Raw genomic sequence first — 16872 nt, forward strand, 5'->3', positions numbered from 1 at the left:
AGCCAGCACCCCGACGCCACTCAAATAAAAATGACAAGGCACGGGGAAACACGCTAGACCTTCGAGACGTATTGGAGGACAAAGCAAAACACGCAAGATCGATCTACGGATCACGAGGGCGTGCCACTACGCGAGACGATAACCATCACGTCGGATATAGTAAAAGAAATCCGGCCGGGCCGAACACAGCAGACAAGACTCATTCGAGCTGCGTCGCGACATAGCCCACTACAGAGGCACCGCACACCCCATATGCTTCACAGAAGAAATAATGGATCATCAAATCCCAGAGGGTTTCAAACCCGTAAATATCGAATCATATGACGGCACAACAGATCCTGTTGTATTGTTCGAGGACTTCCTCCTGCACATCCACATGGCCCACGATGACGATCTAGACACCATCAAATACCTCCCACTCAAGCTCAAAGGAACAGCTCGGCTTTGGCTCAACAGCCTGCCAGCAGAATCCATTGGCTGTTGGGAAGATCTGGAAGCCGCATTCCTCGACAATTTCCAGGGCACTTATGTGCGACCACCAGATGCCGATGACTTGAGCCACATAATTCAGTAGCCAAAGGAATCGGCCAGGCAATTCTAGACACGGTTCCTAACAAAGAAAAATCAAATCGTTGACTGTCCGGATGCAGAGGCCCTAGCAGTTTTCAAGCACTAACACTCTACATGTCATCCCAATCTTGGTACTCTTGTGGCTTCTTTTATTTGCTCTGTGTAGTAGATGTATCTGTGTTATCTAACCTTGTTTACTCAGGTTCATCTCTTCCTAAGCCAGCTCAAGACCACAAGGTAAGTATATGCATCACACTCATGTGCATGAAGATTTCTTGCTAATGTACATATTGTTTGCAAGGAGGAATCATTAACATGAAGTTACAATTCCCATGTTCACATCATTTGCTCTGATGCATATAGCCAAGATACATGTAACACATTGCTTGCTCTGTCATGATTATATGTTCACATGCTCTTACAATCCATATTGACATGGATAAATACATGTAGGGGGAGCCCATGCATGTTACATGTCTTTCCAAAGCTTTACTTGTTATTCTCTATATCTTTATCTAAAGCTTTTATGTATGTTGTCATCAATTACCAAAAAGGGGGAGATTGAAAGCACAAGTGCTCCCTGATGGTTTTGGTAATTAATGCCAACATATCTCTTGTTGGACTAATGTTTTCATCTAGTATATTTCAAAAAAGTTCAACAGATGGAGTGGCGTGGACAAGAGGACACGGAACCCTTTCAAGATGCTAAGGACAAAGGATTTGCTCAAGCTCAAAAGCTCAAGACTCTACATTTTCTACTTTTAGTGATCCAAGATCACATTGAGTCCATAGGGAAAGCCAATACTATTAAAAGGGGATGAGGTGTTGCTTAATGGCTTGCTTGCCCAAAATGCTTAGTAATATGCTCCAAAACCCTCAAATACTTTCTCATATCCACATAGGTCCCAAACCAAAAGTCAAACTCGGCCCCACTGAAATTTCCTACTCGGCGCCACTAAGTTCACTTGACATAGCCACTGCCACAAACCCTAGTCATTTCGGTCTCACCGATGGGATCTCGGTCTCACCAAGATGGGCTTGCAAACTCTCTGTTACCTATTGCAATAATTTCGGTCCCACCAAGATATGCAATCGGTCCCACCGAGTTTGCTTGACCAACTCTCTGTTTTCCTTATTACCAAAATCGGTCTCACCGAGTTTGCGCAATCGGTCAAACCGAGATGAGATATTACCCTAACCCTAGAACATCGGTCCCACCGAGTTGATCATATCGGTCCCACAGAAAATCCTAACATTCACATTTTGAACTAGATCGATCTGACCGAGTTGTCTGATTCAGTCTCACCGAGTTTGGTGATTCGTGTGTAATGGTTAGATTTTGTGTGGAGGCTATATATATCCCTCCACCCACTCTTCATTCGTGGAGATAGCCATCAGAACATGCCTACACTTCCAACCTATATTTTCTGAGAGAGAACCACCTACACTTGTGTTGAGGTGAAGATATTCCATTCCAACCACATAAATCTTGATCTCTAGCCTTCCCCAAGTTGCTTTCCACTCAAACCCTCATTCCACCAAATCCAATCCTATGTGACAGAGCTGAGTGTTGGGGAGACTATCATTTGAAGCACAAGAGCAAGGAGTTCATAATCAACACACCATCTATTACCTTTTGGAGAGTGGTGTCTCCTAGATTGGTTAGGTGTCACTTGGGAGCCTCCGTCAAGATTGTGGATTTGAACCAAGGAGTTTGTACGGGCAAGGAGATCGCCTACTTCGTGAAGATCTACCCTAGTTACGCAAGTCCTTCGTGGGTGATGGCCATGGTGGGATAGACAAGGTTGCTTCTTCGTGGACGCTTCGTGGACTCGCGCAACCGTTACCCTTCGTGGGTTGAAGTCTCCATCAACGTGGATGTATGATAGCACCACCTATCAGAACCATGCCAAAAATCTCCCTGTCTCCAGTTGCGTTTGCACACTCAAATCCCATCCCTTTACATTCTTACAAATTGCATGATTTACGTTCTGCTACTCATATACTCTTGTCATGCTTGCTTGATATGTATTGTGAATGTTTAAACTTGTGCTAAAACTCCACTTCAACTTAAAGAAATTAAAAACTACAAGTTTTCTTACTAAGAGTCTATTCACCCCCCCCCCTCTAGACACCTCTTCTCCATCCTTTCAACATGAGACCTGAAATGCGCCAGCAAATCAAAATCATGGTATAATGGTGATTGCTTAACGTGGGAAAAATTTAGAGGCAAAACGGTGAACTCGCGTCTTCATTCCAAAATTAGTATGTCTTCATTTCAAACGAAATTATTCTGTTTGTGCACATGAGCACTTAGAGGCAACCGTTTGGATAGGCCTTTCCGCACGGCGACTGGGGATATTTTTCACCCTTTTCACCTAGGCCTCCAACACCCCATCACCGCCGCCCGTGTTTCACTCAACTAGTCCACCCAATCTCCATCGCCAGCTCCCCCCTCCCCCAAATCCACACCAGAACCCTCTCCGGCGCCACTCCGCTCACTGAGGGAGTCCTGGACTAGGGGGTCCTCAGATGTCCGGGCTATGTGATGTGGGCCGGACTGATGGGCCATGAAGATAAAAGATCGAGGACCTTCCTACGTGTCGTGTTGGGACTCTCATTGGTGTGGAGGGCAAGCTTGGCGTTTGGATATGAAGATTCCTTTCTCTGTAAACCGACTCTGTACAACCCTAGCCCCCTCCGGTGTCTATATAAACTGGATGGTTTAGTTCGTAGAGGTAGTCATAATCATACAGGCTAGACATCTAGGGTTTAGCCATTACGATCTCGTGGTAGATCAACTCTTGTAACCCTTATACTCATCAAAATCAATCAAGCAGGAAGCAGGGTATTACCTCCATCAAGAGGGCCCGAACCTAGGTAAATGTCGTGTCCCATGCCTCATGTTACGTTCGATCCTTAGATGCATAGTTCGGGACCCCCTACCCAAGATCTGCCGGTTTTGACACTGACATTGGTGCTTTCATTGAGACTTCCTCCGTGTTGTCGATAGAAGGATCGATGGCTCACCTCATCGTCAACGATAAAATCACCTCTCGAAGAGCCCTAGTTCCTGGGCAGACCCTCCAGATCGACAATTTCACCATAGGCACCCACCTGGCCATTAAGCCCAAGGCGGTCCCCCGGATTGCCAAAAATCATCTCCGCATCAGCCCCGAAAGTGTTTATAGGATAGATCCAGCAGATGTATCGTCTTTAAACGAACTGCTAGATCGTTTGGCTGCCCTGGGGGTCGCAAAAAATTATGATCTAATTGGGCTTAAACCCGATCAGAGGGAAATCGGGTCTCCACCTGTCACCCACCTAGTGACTGTCGTGGAAGAACATGTTGAGGATACCGCTCCTCCTATGCTGAAAATGAACTACGTTCGGATCTCCGAGCCCTACGAGCTGGACACTCATCTTCGAGAAGACATCATCTGTCCTCCAAACATAGAATCAGGTGTTGAGTCTAAAAACCCCTAGGACACTCCGAATCCTGGGTCGATGACCTCAGAAACTTTTCAAAATCCGGATTCCATAGTGGGCCAGGGTTCGGATTTAAGCACACCCACCCACCGGAATCAAAACTCTTCAAGCAATTCTGGTCCCCGGACATATGTGATTTAATGTATGTACGACAGCAACCTCAGGAAACAGTCCACCACTTTTGGGCCAGATTCCTACTTTTCGAAAACAAGATCAAAGATTGCTGTGACGACGACACGGTATCAGTCTTTTGCCGCAACTGTACGAACGAGGGCATCCTCAATGCCCTCAATCGGTGCCACATACTGCACTTTGCAGATTTGGCGCACATTGTACAGAAGTAATACGCAATGGAAAGCACTTGGAAAGCCTAGACAGCTCGGTGGGAACTACCAACCTTTAAGCCACCCACCGGCCGGACAAAAAGGATGCACCCTTATGGGGCAACTGATCATTACTTCATGGAAAGAAAAATTAAGCCCTTAGTGGCACACAAAACTGTCCTTGATGAATGGCTCAACAAGGCCTGTCGGATACATGTGTTGCCAAATTCCGAACCAACTCATAGCCTTTGGGCATGTTGGATACTCCGGCAGGTGCCAAAAGCAGGGAGGCTATTCTCACCAACACTACTCCGGCAAGGCGTTCCCTCGAGGATAACGACCTCAATGTGTTTACGGTCTTCGAGACCTTTTCTTCGAACAACCAGCGTAAAAACACGCTACACGACCTCGCCGAAGTGAAACACGTAGCCGCAATAAATCAGTGGGACGATATGGCGATAACATTCAACGCTAGTGACAAGCCAAGGGCCCGATAAGTCCGAGCACAAGCCACTTTGGTTCTAAACCCAATTGTAGACGGCTTTAGCCTCTGCTCATGGACGGCGGCAGCGGACTGAACCTCATCTACAAAGACACACTCAATAAAATGCAAATGGACAGGAGTTGCATTGAACAGGGTAATATAACCTTTCGAGGAATTATCCCCAGTCGGGAAGCAAGATGCTTGGGGAAAATTAAACTCAACGTAGTATTCGGCACGCCAGAGAACTATAGGTCCGAAGAGATAATCTTCCAGGTAGCCCCTTTCAACAGCGGATATCATGCCCTGTTAGGGCGAGACGCATTCACACGCTTTCAAGCCATACCTCATTACAGGTACATGAAGCTGAAAATGCCCGGGCCCAACGGTGTTATCACTATCACTAGTGATCCATACATAGCACTCCACACCGAAAACAAAACCGCATCACAGGCCCTCGAGGCACTATCCGAAGCCCTCGCGGCCGAGGCGCTCATTACATTACGTTCCACAGTGGCTAGAGACAACGTAATTCTTGATAAAAGGCCTAAATACACCTCTTTCAAGCTAGCAGACGAGATAGTCAAATTTCAAGTTCACTCGATGGACCCCAAGAAAACAACTTCCATTGGGGCACAACTGGATCCAATGGTCGATGTTGTGTTGCGCGCGTTCTTGCGTGAGAATTGGGACATCTTCGCTTGGCACAGCTCAGGTATGCCAGGAATCCCACGAGCGTTGGACGAACATAGTCTCATTACACTTAAGGGATACAAACCAGTCAAGCAAGCGCTGCGGGGATTTTTTGAACCCAAGCGACAGGCTATGGGGGAGGAGCTAGCTAAGCTACTTGAAGCCGGGTTTATCAGAGAGATCAAACATCTAGACTGGATAGCAAACCTGGTCATTGTGCCGAAGTAGGATAAATCCTTGCGCTTGTGTGTCGACTTCAAGGACCTTAATAAAGCCTGCCCCAAGGATCCCTTCCCACTACCTCGCATCGACCAGATTAGTGATGCAAGCGCAGGACATGATTCACTGTGCTTCCTCGACGCATACTCCGGATACCATCAAATCAAAATGAAGGAATCCTATCAAGCCGCAACGGCATTCATCACCCCATACGGGCCCTTCTGCTTCAACACCATGCCCTCTGGGCTCAAAAACGCCGGTGCCACATACCAACGCATGATTAAAACATGCTTGGAAAAGCAAATCGGCAAGACAGTTGATGCATATGTAGATGACATAGTCATCAAAACTAACATGTTGAATCATTGGTGGACGACTTACGCCTTACATTCGACAACCTCCGAAGAAATGACATACGACTCAATCTGGGAAAGTGCTTTTTCCGCGTTCCTGCCGGAAAACTACTTGGGTTCATTGTTTCCAATAGGGGAATCGAAGCAAACCCAGCCAAAATCCGAGCCCTATCACAGTTGGCTACACCAATAGACCTCAAGCAGTTCCAAAAACTAGTTGGGTGTGTGGCAGCTTTAAGCTGCTTTATCTCCAGATTAGGAGAAAAAGGCACATCCATTGTATCGCCTGCTCCGATGCACCGACCACTTTGTGTGGATGGATGCTACAACAGCCGGACTGGAAGAAATAAAAGCTTTGTTAGCAAGCAACCCAATCTTGGCCGCGCCAAACATCGCCGAACCCATGTTACTATACATATCTACAACGCACCAGGTGGTGAGTGTCGTGCTTGTCATAGAATGAGAAGAAGAGGGACATAAATTCCCACTTCAACAACTAGTATACTATCTATCGACGGTCCTCACACCATGCAAATCCCGATACCCACATTATCAAAAGAAAGTGTATGCGGTCCTCATGGCATCCCGGAAGCTGTGGCACTACTTTCAAGAATGTTCGATCATGGTGGCTTGTGAAGTACCACTTAATGATATCATAAACAACCGGGATGCCACCGACAGGATTGCCAAAATGGGCCATTGAGCTCTTCTCGTTTGAAATAACATATAAGCCACGCCGAGCCATTAAATCTCAGGTATTGGCTGACTTCATCGCCAAATGGACAGAAGCCGAACTCCCTAAAGATTATGGCACATATTCCAACTGGGTAATGCACTTCGACGGCTCTAAAATGCTGACCGGACTTGGGGCTGGTGTCGTCCTGACATCCCCCATAGGAGATACGGTTCAATATGTGCTCCAAATACTGTATACAGACTCTAATAACACAACCGAATATGAGGCCCTATTGCATGGTCTTCGGATGGCTGTCTCCATGGGCATACAATGCCTCGAGGTGCGCGACGATTCAAACCTTGCAATATCCCAAATAAACATAGAATTTGAGGCTAAAGATCCAAAGATGGCGGCCTACCGCAATGCTGTACTTACAATATCAGCTCGGTTCAAGGGGCTCAAGTTTCATCACGTGGCCCAAGAGAGTAATCAAGCAGCGGACATCCTTGCTCGCATGGGCGCTAAGTGCAACCCTGTCCCACCCAATACCTTTGGGGAGAGGCTCTTCAAGCCATCCGTGGTATGGCAGGACGAGAGCAGCAACACCAGTCTGGAGCCGATCATACCCCTAGATTCCGAACACAATTCCGATATCATCGGGGGCTCGGCCACCGAAATAACACCATCGGACCATGTAATCATGGCAGTAATCGCCCCATGGACCGAACCCTCCCTTGCCTACCTTAATAGGCAAGATCTCCCTGAGGACCAGAATGAGGCCTGCTCTACCGTTCGACGCTCTAAAGCCTACAAGGTTGATGAAGTAGAGCTCTACAAGAAAAGTACTACCAGAGTCCTTCAAAGATGTATCTACGAAGAAGAGGGGCGGCAACTCTTGGACAAAATGCATGCTGGTGTTGGTGGCCATCACGCCGAAGCTCAGGCCCTTGTAAGTAAGGCCTTCCGTACTGGTTTTTTCTGGCCTATGGCTCGAGTGGATGCACAAGACCTTTTCCAACGTTGTGTAGGATGCCAGCTTTTCGCCAATCAAAGCCATATGCCGCCTACCTCCCTATAGACAATCCCCATTACTTGGCCTTTTGCGGTCTGGGGGCTTGACATGGTCGGACCCCTTAAAGGGGGAAGCCACAAGAAAAAATACCTGCTGGTCATGGTAGATAAATTCACTAAGTGGATAGAGGCCAAACCAGTTAAAACGGCCGAAGTCGGACCAGTAATAGATTTCATATCCGGTGTCGTACCCCGTTATGGTGTCCCATACAACATCATCACCGATAACAGCTCTAACTTCACAACCGACGAGGTAAAAACTTGGTGTGCTATTCTGGGCATCAAGCTTGATTATGCCTCCGTCTATCACCCTCAAACAAACGGTCAAGTCGAACGGGCTAACGGCCTAATAATGAGCGGCATTAAACCCATACTAGTGTGATCCATAAAGGAGTCAGATAAACACTGGGTTGAGGAGCTCGACTTCGTACTCTGGGGGCTGCGGACCATGCCCAATCGCATGACCGGATACACACCGTTTTTCATGGTGTACGGCACAGTGGCCATCTTGCCCTGCGATATTATTCACGACTCACCTCGAGTACGCATGTATGAAGAGAGAGAGGCGAGCTCGATTGGCAAGATGACTTAGATGGCCTAGAGGAGGAGCGCAATGTCGCAAAAGCTTGTTCAGCATTCTATCAACAACAAGCTCAAAGATACCAAAGCAGAGAAGTGCGGGCTAAGACTTATAATGTCGGTGAACTCGTTCTATGCCTACCAGAGAAGAAAAAGGACAAGCTCAAGCCCAAATAGTAGGGTCCCTTCATTATAGATGAAGTTTTCACTTGAGGAGCCTATCGCCCTCGTAATGCATCAGACAACCGCCTAGAGCCGAACCCATGGAACGCTGCCAGACTCCGAAGATTCTACGCCTAATTCCGGACTCATTGTTCATTACCTTTTTCTCTTTTTTTTCTTTGCTCTTTTTGTTTTTATACGACTTCTATCCCGTGTTCGGATAAACCGCACACTTAAGGGGTATACATACTTAAATGTACATACCCCCAATACCTAGGGGCTTCTAGTCACAGAAGCATATTATTATTTTTCAAGCATCAACCTCACTGTATATATGTGTCGTCTTCTCACATATGTGTTCTCCTCGCCATTATATGCACCTTTACGACTCAAGTTCTTGCCAAGCTGGGTTGCCTGGCTCCTGTGCTTATGCCCTACGTTCCTGCTTGTTCAGCTAGGGCATAAAGGGAGCACCTCTGCGATTGTTATACCCAAGTTATCCGGGCGTGTACCTCAGTCGGGTTAATCGAAAGCTAGCGTTCTTAAGGGAATAATAGGTCGGCGGACAGAAGATAAACTGCCCTCGTTGCGATACAAGCCCCCAAAATACAACGTTTATTGTGATTTTTAGCATCACAGCTCAGGCATGCACAATAACGCATGTTGTCCCAGGGAAAGGAACCGTTAACGGAACTATTCTCTCTGGAAGATGTTTCTTACGATCAAATGTAATATAACTTAACTCCCCAAATACAACTTGTCTGTTCAAGCAACTATGATCGGACTGCCTGGTTTCCAAACATACTTTGGTGTTTACCGCCGGTACAGTCACTACAAAAAAAATACACTTCCGTGATGATACGTGTTTGTCACAGTAGGTCGCATTTTCTGTCATGCATGTACATCCATGACAAATTTATGATAGAATCAAGATAGTTATACATGTGCTATCGTAGAAGTGTTCCATGACATTGCCAAAATTATCATCATGGAAGTGTCCACTTCCATGACGATAAATCGCGCGTCACAGAAGTGCTTTCGTCAAGGGTGACCGACACGTGGCATCCACCGTAACAGAATGCCGTTAAGCTATGGGGTCAGATTTTGGATCCGATAACCCGTTAACAGCCACGACCAATGCCGATTTTCCACGTGTAAAATTCTCATTGGCTGACGGATCCACGCGTTGGCACAGGTGTCACTCATCCAACAGTCAAGATGGGCCTATGATATGTTGACACGTGGACCGGCCCAAAAGTGGCCCACAAAGATTAAATGGATCGGCCCAACCAAAGGCCCATAACATTTAGCGGACCATAATGGGCCGGCCCAGCTAAAGGCCCACAAAATTTAGCGGACCATAATGGGCCGGCCCAGCTAAAGGCCCACACGATTTTGCAGACCTTAATTGGCTGACCCAGCTAAAGGCCCACAAGATTTTGCGTACCACAATGGGTCGGCCCAGCTAAAGACCCACAAAGATTCTACCGACCATAATGGGCCGGCCCAGCTAAAGGCCCAACATTCTTTGTCAAATCGGCCCGTCAACGACCTGTCCTAAACGTGTCATCAATGCGGCCCATGGTCACTTCTGGCCCGTTAACAGTCTGCTAAGTAATTGGGCCGAATTACGGCCCAGTGTATTTCCGGCCTGTTAAATGCCCGGCTTCATTTGGGCCCATTTATAGGCCATCAAAACTTTCGGCCCATAAACGACCGTGAAGGATTTGGGTCATATTCGGCCATGTCTGACATTCAGCCTGTTAGAGGCCCACTATAGCTTTGGGCCACTTTCGGCCTGTTGTCATTTTCGGCCTGTTAACGTCGGACGTAAACCATGGACCATATGTGGCCCAACGTCATATCGGGCCCATTAACGGCCCATATAAAAATGACGATAATCTAGCCCAACCGAAGTTCCGGCCTGTTAAAGGCCCGTGTATTAGGTCGGCGCATTTACGGCCCGTCCGAATTTCGGCCTGTTAAAGTCTAGTGGGTTATTTGGCACAATCAGGGCCCAATCTCACTTTCGGTCTATTAAAGGTCCATGTATTTTATGGGCTTGAGATATTTACACCTGTAAACGGCCTATGTTTACTGAGGGCCCAAATTATGTTTAGGCCGGTTAAAGGCCCACTATGGGCACAGGCCTACCAGAAAAATATGAAAGCTTATGCTGATTTAGGACCAGATATTTTTAGTTGGCTACATGCCAATTTCGGCCCGTAATCATTTTTTGCCCAATTGGAATGGGCCCGACGAATGTTGGCATGTTGGGCTCCTACGAAGCTTTCGGCCTAATACATTACTACGATAAACCTACACTATACAAAAATAGCATCGTAATTACTACAGCCTGAGGCAGCATCATAAATGTTGTATCACAACAAAATAAATTCCAACCATACAACAAAAGGCATGTTGGCATAAAGTTTACAGTCCTTCCAGATAAAAGCACCATCAGATGTATAGAAGCATAGATCATTTGACCTGAGTGCTAATGTTTCAGGCTGTAGAATCTGATGGAGCAGCACGATCTCCACCTTTTTCCGCCATTGCTCTTGAACAACGAAGCGAATGTCTGATAGTCTGGTTTCAAAATCATTCATATCTTGACGACATTTCTCCACCACTATTCTTGTTTCCGAAACAACGTCCATTAGGGATTGGACTTGTGTCTGGAGCACAGATATATCACTCTATCTAGCAGGAAGATTTTGTTCAGTAGGCGATTTGGACGAGGTTACCTTGAAAACCAACCCAGAATTACGCATGAAGGTAATTTTTGCACTGTTGGTGGAGAGATACCGACGCACTGCAGCAAGAGGTGACATTGTGCATGTAGTAGCCTCATCACCTTCAGGTGGTTGTGGCTGTTCAATCATTCATTTCATAGCATCCTGAAAGTTTGAACTTGTAGATTAGTGTACCAGACAAGTTACTATTGAGACAAAAACAAACAAAGTAGGTTAAACGTTTATACATAACTTATTTTGGTGAACTACTGTAATACATTAGCATGTATTGTAGTGCCAACTACATAATAAAATCACTTTCGGAACATATGTCCATGTAGCATACCTACTGTATTGTATATTTCCTCACATTCGTTGACATCTAAGGATAAAGAGACATGGTTTAAAGTAGGATGAACATAGTATGACATCATTCTTATCATGGGCAAACAGATATAAAACAAACAGGCTATTTTATCATTGTGTGCGCACGTGAACATAACAACTAGATTATAGATCAAGACCAAAAGAATATCCTTCATTTCTTTTAAACCATGTAAGGTGAAATGATACGTTAATACAACTGTGAATAAAAGTGAACAGAGTAACTGACATTGGCTGCAAACCAAGTAGTTAAATGAACACATCACAGTACCAATCAGTTCAAGGCAGGAGGTGTAAGGACTTACAATAGCAGCTTGAACTGGTGTGCTCTTGCTGGTGTGGCAATCCTTGAAGATTTGCACTGCATTCGGTTCAGGTTCTTTTTGGTCCGCACGGGATTTCCTCTGTATTTGGAACAAGTCAATATAGATGCGATAATATGGCTAAAAAAGAAGGAAGTAGCAGGTATTTACAAGAGCCTCGTAGTGTGCAATATAGCTATGAGATCCTGTGGTCTGTTGGAATTTCACTTTAGAACGGTTGGTTTTGTTCTTCAAACAGTTAGTCTAGAAGAAGATACACTTGTAAGGCACATACATAAATACAATTTCAATATGTGGTCTGATCAAATACATATAGCCTACCTGATACTTTGGATCAGACCAGTGTTTAACGAGGGTTGTCCAGTCTTCATCTGTAATATATTCCACTAGAGATGTTTGGGCGATTTCATTGTTAGCCTTGCCTTCAAAGCGAGATTTTCTAAGGTGGTACCGATACTGTCGCAGAGCAGACTGAAAAACATGACTGCATGCTTGTCTAGTTGCATCATCTTTCGGATCCAACATGAACCTCATCCGTTGAAAAAAGAATGTGAGTCTTATTAGGAGGAAGCTAGAAAGTATGGGACAGAGCAAGACAATATTACTAATTGCGATGAATAAAATTACTTACGGATAAATGGTCAAGGAAGATGTTAAACTGGGTATTGTCTTTCTCATTCCTGTACTGGATCCACGTTGGGAGGATATGTGCATGACACCTAACGGCAACGGCTGCCTCAAATACTAACTTGGTTGACTCTGTAGCATCACGTGGCCTTTTTAAACCTGCCTCAAAATGGATCTCCATTCTTCCTCCTTTAGATTTTGTTAATCTGTCAAGCATTATCCCTGATGTCTGTTTCCGCTTGCGCCGTGGTGCTAGTTCAACAACGAATATGGAAAGTGTTAGTGTACATCGAACTGTGAGAGTACATATAAAGGAGCATACAACTGCAACTTGACTCGGTCAGGTACCGTCTTGGTGTTGATGCTCATGAGGTTCATCTGATCTTGCGAAGTCCTGTTGTGTCAGTAGTGCTTCAGAAGTAGTGCTAGGTGTGCAGGCAGCTTGGGAACTGGCCAGTTCCGGAGCAAACGAATGAGTAACTGGTTGGGATGATGGTACAGTTGAAGCGGATGCTGCAGCTGGTGGAGCAGGTGATACTGTGTTTGTAGATTTAGCCGGTGGACTTGGACCTTCTACTGCACTATATGTACCAGCAGAATCTCGGCGGCAGAACCTTTTCCGTTTCACCCGACGAGTAATAGCACTCCCTACTATATTATTTTCCTTGCTCTTTTTTGACTTTGCCATGTCAAGTTGTACCCACAACACAAAAGAATAAAATCACTCTTCAGAACTCATTGATGCATGATACAAACAAGCAATACTTTGATGTAAGATAACCGTATGAGGATGGAATATGTAAGAAAAAACAGGACGGCATGACATATTCACAGCTATGATGTGCAAACTAAGTAGAAGGATTTTCAAGAAAATAGAAGTAATGCAAGCTAGACACCATATGAAAGATGCAACCAATATTACTCTGCCAAGTTAAAAGTGTCTTGTCATAAGTGGCAATTCGAAAAATTAGAAGCAGTACAATGTAGAAATCAATGCAAGATGCAACCACTATCAAACTGTCATGTTAAAAGCGTCCAATCATGAGTGACTGATGCGGGATACACAACAGCAGTACTTTGATGTAAGAACATGGTATGATAGATAGATGCAGTGTATTCTAGACACAAAAAGCCATGTCATATGCACATGTATAACGTATAAACTCAGCAGGTGCAATTTAATCAAAATAGAGGAAATATAGGCTAGACAACATATGCAACATGAAACCAATTATCACACTGTCAACTTAGAGCAAGCACCTGCATTGGTGGAGTACGGGAGATGAACTCATCATGTAGACTTGGGACTTCAACTTCATTATCTGTAGCAGTGGCAAATCTAGAGAGTCTCTGTTTGCGTCGGTGCGGAGGACCACCAACATCCCCTAACTTACTCTTTTCCTTCCTATTTTCTGATATTGCCTTATGAATTCAAAACCACAAGAAGATGAATAAAATTAGCTCTACATAACTGGTTGATGCATGATACAGACGAACACTACTTTAATGTAAGGGAAGCGCAGGATAGGAGGATGGAATATATACAAAAAAAGACAGCATTTCATATTCACACGTACGATAGGAGGGTGTAATATGTATGAAAAAAAAGTAAGCGGAAGGCATTTCAACAAATTAGAAGAAATGAAAGCTATGCACCATATGAACATGCAACCAATATCACTCTATCAGGTAAAAAGTGTCTCATCGTAAGTGCCATTTCAAGAAATTAGAAGCAGTACAAGCTACAAGACAATGCAAGATGCAACCTGCATCACAGTCCCAAGTTAAACGTGTCTTATGGGTAAGTGATCGTTGCAGGTATAAGTTGTAAGCTACGTAGATGAAATTCAACATAATCAGAAGCAATACAAACGAGACATCATACGGAAAACGCAACCACGTATAACAGTTCCAAGTAAGAGCAAGCACCTGTGATGGTGGAGTAGGGGAGATGTGCTCATCATGTACATGTATGTTCTAGAAACAGGAACATGTGTCATATTCACAGGCATTATGTGTAAAGTAAGTAGATGCAATTCAAGTTAGAAGCAACACAAGCTAGACATCATACGCAACATGCAACCACATATAATAGTGTCAAGTTAGAGGAAGCACCTGTGATGGTGGAGTAGGGAAGATGTGCTCATCATCTACACAGCTACGTTGACTGTCCAGCCTTGTGTTGTCTTGCGAATCTTGTTGGGAGGATGGCGGAGTAGAGTCTGTAGAGATCCCCTGTTTGAGTTGCTTCGAAGGACCACCATCATCCACTGCCGGACTAATTTCCTTCAGCTGTAATGATTTTGCATTCTGAAGTCAAACGATAAGAAAAAGGAATAAAATTCGCTCTTCAGAACTCATTCATGCATGATACTGACGAACACTACTCGGATGAAAGGAAAACACATGATGCGAGGATGGAATATGTATGAAAAACAGGATGGTGTGACATATTCACACCTATAATGTGGTAACTAAGTAGAAGGCATTTCAACAAATTAGAAGCACTTCAAGCTAGACACCATATGAAAGATGCAACCAATATCACTCTGCCAAGTTCAAACTATATGGCGTTTCAACAAATTAGAAGCAGTACATGCTAGAAATCATATGCAAGACACAACCAATATCACAGTGGCGACTTAAAGGTGCCTTATCATAAGATATAGTATGTACCAAAAAATAGGAAAGCGTGTCATATTCACATGTATCATGTGTGAGCTAAGTAGATGCAGTTTACACTAATTAGGAGCAATACGAGCTAGACACCATATGCAACATGCAACCAGATATCACACTGCCAAGTTAGAGCAAGCACCTTGAATGGTGGAGTAGGGGAGCGGAGACTTGGACCTTGTAATGCACTATCAGTACAAGGAGAATCGGTACAGATGCTCCATTTACGTTGCTGCAGAGGACCACCATCATCACCTTCCTTATTCTTTTCCTTCCTCTTTCTTAATTTTGCCTTGTCAAGTCAAACCCACAAGAAAAAGGAATAAAATTTTATCTTCAGAACTCATTGATGCATGATACTGAGGAAAACTACTTTCATGTAAGACAAACACTACATATCACACTGCCAAGTAAGAGCAAGCACCTGCGATTGTGGTGTGGGGGAATTGCGGTGATCAACTAGAGAGCTACGTTGACTATCTTCATTTAGCCTTGCTGTTTCTTGAGAATCATGTGGGGAGGATGACACTGCACTCTTTAAATGAGTATGGCGTCTCACAGAAACCCACCCAGGTGACTGTCTCATCATAAGTGATTGACTAGGGATACAAAAGAGCATTAGTTTGATGTACGAACATGAATAATAGACAAATGTAGTATGTATCAAAAACAGGAAGGCATGTCATTATCAAAGGTAAAATGTGTAAAGTAAGTAGATGCAATTTAACCAAATTGGAAGCAATACAAGCTAGACACCATATGCAACATGCAACCACATTTGACAGCGCGAAGTTAAAGCAAGCACCTGGGATGGTTGTGTGTGGCAATTGAGACCATCAACTACAGAGCTACGTTTACTGTCTCCAACTGCTGACACTGCACCCGTTAGAGCGCTGGAATGCTTAGTGCTTATCTTCGAATTACACTAGAGTGACTTCTGTCTTTTCTTTTCTGCATTCATCAATACTGCGTCAGAGTCTGAAATACCCATGCATAAAAAACAATAGTGTGAGTATGGGTGAAGTGTGTTGTAACGCCCTTGATGCGGCTATATCTCCTACGTGTCGAAGCACGACTTAGAGGCATAACCGCATTGAAAGCAATGTCGCAAGTAAGGCAATCTTCACAACATCCCATGTAAATAGATAATAAAAGGGGAAGGTACATAGTTGGCTTACACTCGCCACGTCAAACAAAGTACATAAATAGCATTACATCATCCAATCACTCATGGCCCGACTACGGTGCCAAAATAAAAGATCAACCCAACATGCGACATGGCCCCGATCGCCCTAACTGGGCACCACTACTGATCATCAGGGAAAGACACATAGTAACGGCGTGAGTCCTCGTCGAACTCCCACTTGAGCTCAAGCGCATCATCTGGAACGGAGTCATCAGGCCCTGCATCTAGTTTGGAAGTAATCTGTGAGCCACAGGGACTCAACAATCTCGCACCCTCGCGATCAAGACTATTTAAGCTTATAGGTAAGGCAAGGTAACATGTGGAG

Source organism: Triticum aestivum, chromosome 4A (assembly GCF_018294505.1).
Source record: "Triticum aestivum cultivar Chinese Spring chromosome 4A, IWGSC CS RefSeq v2.1, whole genome shotgun sequence".
Lineage (NCBI taxonomy): Eukaryota > Viridiplantae > Streptophyta > Magnoliopsida > Poales > Poaceae > Triticum > Triticum aestivum.